The following is a 4,542-nucleotide window of genomic DNA, read 5'->3' on the forward strand; positions in this document are numbered from 1 at the left end:
TATATATATATATATATATATATATATATATATATATATATATATTTAGTGAATTTATAAGACCGAGATATCCTGAACACCCCGTGCGAGTTATGAAGAGTTACAATCGCAAATAAGAAAATCACAATTATCATTTACATTAAATCAATCATACAGCTGCTTTACTTTCCTCATTCATGCATACGTACAAACATTTTATTTTTTATTTAATCTTTTAGATAAATATTGTATATGATGATGGTCAATCATTGAAGTCCTCAAAAATGAAGGAAAGAAAATCATATGGCTTTAGTGAAAGAAAATCATATGGCTGTTTTTCAATATAAAATGATCATAAGTCACATTTTACAAATTAGTTATACGAATGTAACTCTCTTAAAAGATTACTAGTAATAAATGATAAAACCTCAAGTTATCGAAAGTCAGAAGATATTAAAAATGTAAATTGTGTTAAAAATGTGAAGTATGATATATGAGAATCTTAAATTATAAAGTTTCTATTATTGAATCTGTTTGTTTTTAAAAATTGTGGTTTCTATTTTATATTAGAAAAAAAATAATAAATTGTAAATAATGCATATTGATTAATTACATTAATTATATTATTAATATATTTCAATATTACACATAATTTAATATTTTTCGTATAAAAATACTACAAATATAATTTATTTTTTAGAATTCTGCAATTAATTTGTGATACTACAAAATTTTATTCTCTATTATTTTTTTATCAAATCATATATTTTGTTTTTCATCAGTTCTAATGAGAAATGTTATTAAAAGAAACAAAGTACTGCACTCTGAAAATATACAATGCCGCATTCCTTAATTAAATCCCTTGCATAACTTTTAGTCTTTCGTCACTCTTATCTTGTATATCACAAATAGATGAAGAATCTCTGCTCATTGTCACGATGTAATCATTATAACTCGCTATTATCACATTACATGGAAAAGAATATTCATCTCTGCAATCTTTGACTAAATTAAATTATCGGGAAATGCATAACGATTTTTCGTCAAAAAGCGACAAATTATAATGAAATTATAAATTAAAATGTAGATGTAACACAAAGTCACCATCTTATTTTCACGAAGATTATATTGTTTGGATTAATATTATTAGATTACATTAAAAAAGAAAATTATATTTACATCTCTGTTTTTTTTTGCACTTTTCTGATTACAATTTTTTTTAATTATTTAGGGAAGAAAAATTTAGCAGAAAGAACTAACTGTTTTTACTTTATAATAAATTTTGATAATTGTGTACTTATTAAAGTGCTTTTCGTATAAAGGCAGAGGATCTTTTCACTGCAAATAAACGATGGATACTCTTAGAATAGTTACAGTCATTTATTCGTTTTCACATATAAAACGTATCAAGAGAAAAAACAGCCTATTATTTCTCGAAGGCTTTCGTTACTCTTGCTACATCTTCTATTGCGCAAAACCATATGACATAATATAAAAATGACTCTCCCTAAAAATTCATAATGAGTGTTTCCGTTTGTTTATTCGGAATTATAGATTACGCTCGCTTTAATCTCTTTTTCTCTTTCTCGATGCCCTACTTATTTGTTATCAATACGTAATAGTTGACATTATTCTGTCGCTCTATAACTAAATATCTTTTCTATACATTCTCTATGATTTATTTCATAAATTCCATGCGCTTTTTTTTTTACACTATATATTGTTGTTAGATTATTTCATATAATGTAGTCGTGCGATTCTCTAACGATATCAACCGATCTTATTTTATCTCCTCGCGATTACTTATTACACAAATTATTTATCAAACGTATTCACGATACACGAGTGCCGTATATATATTCTCATATTTCAAAATTCACATAAAGAGAAAACAAGACAGTTGAAAGACTATTCCTGCGACATGCAGAGGACAACAAACACTTCGTGCAATATTATTTTAATGGTAAATATATACGTTGCGTTTAAATAAAATCATGAATAGAAAAAAGTATGGAAGGTTAGTAGCAGGAATAATAAAAACATCCTTCTTTTTACCACAATCGTTTCGTACCTTTTGTTAGCTCCCGCATTAACGAGGAAACTTTCGGAAGCCTCTTTAAATTTAAAAAATTTCAGATTTGTCATAGAATAGCTCGGAACGAAAGATCGACTCTTTTATTTTTTTCCAGATGCTCTAGTAAAAAAAATACCCAGCTCATTAAAATTGTTTCCGACTTAGGTATTCGAATGTCTCCTCTTTTTCATTTATCTTTTCCATGTTTCTATATGAATACCTTCTACTTAATATGATAAAAAAAAAAAACGTTCTGAATTTAAAATATTTGGCAAAGAATCTTTCTTTTCTGTCGCGACACCAAGGGAAAGGATAATAGCTGCGTTGCCAAGAATATTCTCGTTTTAATTTATCGTAAGAATAATGATGATTTCGCTTACAACATGATGTAGCGAACATTTCAGATTATCTCAGTGAGTTTTTTTTTTTAATAAAGTCAATGCATGTCCCTAAATATAAATATTGACGAGAAAAAAATTGCGCTAGCCCCCAGAATGCATTAAATTATAGATCTGTTCTTTCTAGCTAAACTTCTTGCACATTTATTATTTATTCTTTTCTATTTTTCTCCCCAAGATGACAAGAAAAGAGAAACGACAAATTGACAAGAAGTTAAAGAGAACAGATTTTACGATTCATCCATTGGAAGTATTTACTCGTTATTAATTATTACGAAATGTGAGCGCATCTGCGACAGCTTTTTACATAAAATACTAGTAATAACCACTATATAATAAAGACCTAAGGACGAATTTTGAATAAAATACTGTATCACAAGTGACAGGAGCGCGAAAGGCGTGGACGCGAACTTATTCCCATAAAAAATTTTTTTAAAGAAATACGTAAAAATATGAATGTGTATCAGTGTATAAAGGCGAGAGAGAATTCGAGCTTAAAAATGGAGCTGTAAACTGCGAAGAAATTATAGCTCGCACAGTATATTCCTTGACAATTAACTTCTACGCCCATTGAGTTAAGTCCGCCAACATGATCGCGCAAAGTGTATAAATCTTCTCTTAATATAACGTATTTAATTTATAACAATTAATTCAATTGCAATATGATAATCAAGGCCGTCGAGGCTGATAGATAATTGCGATAATCAAGCGGGTTTTATCAAACATACTCTCTAAATTCTTTGAAGTGAAATCTCATTCTAAAAAGTGAAAATTGAGCTTGAAAAAGCGTGGCTCAAATTCTTTAAGAGTGAGATTTCACTTTTCAGAGTGAAATTCACTCTAAAAGTTTTAGAGAGTATAGATCGGTATTCCCAGTTTGTTTTTATTTTAAGATCATCTTAAGTAATGTCGTCTTAAGGTGTTAATATGCCTCATACTTGGCTTGTAACATCTGAAGACTTAAGACGCTCTTAAATAATCTTGAATATCGGCCCAGTAATCTTTCTTTCAACGCAATATACATGATTATTCATTATAATTTGCCTTACCGATAGTATCGGTATATAAATGTGACATAATAAACTTTACATATTAAGATGATCCCCCCGTGAATGTTAGTTATTGAGTTTTAAACGATATCTTTGTCTCTTTCTATTTTCATGCATAAAAAGAAGCATAAGCTCGATTATCCTCCTTTGATTTTGACTAATTTTCACGGGAACATATAGAAATATAAACATACGGTTTTCGCGATAAAGCAATTCTCTGTCGAAAAAGTTTCTGCTAGAAATCGCATAACAAGCGACACGCCACGCGATGATTATCACTACATGATTTAGCGCTCTGCTGAAAGCGAAGGAACCAAAGACCAGCTGTCAGCACATAATCGAACTTTCAAAAAAGCTAATTAACTTGCATATACCTATTGTAGGATTGCTGTAATGAGTAGCCACTTAAATCTATTTAAATGGACAAGCTCTCTTAAAAAATAAGTGTAATCACTGTACAAAACTACAGTCCATCTAGCACATCTCTCGCCATCAGAACGTGCACTTGATACCTTTAGTCTCCAAAAATGTAACAACGTCTCGCTCAAATATTGTCACTCTTCGTTTTGATTAATGCGATATTTTACTCTTTCAAAGACTAATAAAAATATAGATACGAAGTGTCCCGAAGAAACTCCAACCTTAATCTTAAAAAATTCTTCTCATTGAAAAAAATCTGCTTGTCAAGATTTGTTAAAATTTAGGCCGGGCGTTTCAGGACACGCTTTACGTGAGCACAAACCGCGTTTCTCATCGTTATTTTAAAAAACGCACACAATCGATGTATTAGGAACAAAAACGGCACGTAGACGTTCCATCGTGTGAACATCGAAAACGATGTTATAATAATCTGAAAATTCAAACCGCTTCCATACATACTCTCGCAATGTATCCAGGTACATATTCGATACGACGCAAATGATTTGTTAAAAAATACGCAAGACACTATACAAAAGTTGCGGCTTTTCTTTCGAATCTTCTTTCGTCAAATGTATGGCTTATAGGAACCAATTGTGGAGGGTTCTCACGCGCCGCGACATGA

Source organism: Atta cephalotes, assembly GCF_000143395.1.
Source record: "Atta cephalotes unplaced genomic scaffold scaffold00044, whole genome shotgun sequence".
Classification (NCBI taxonomy): domain Eukaryota; kingdom Metazoa; phylum Arthropoda; class Insecta; order Hymenoptera; family Formicidae; genus Atta; species Atta cephalotes.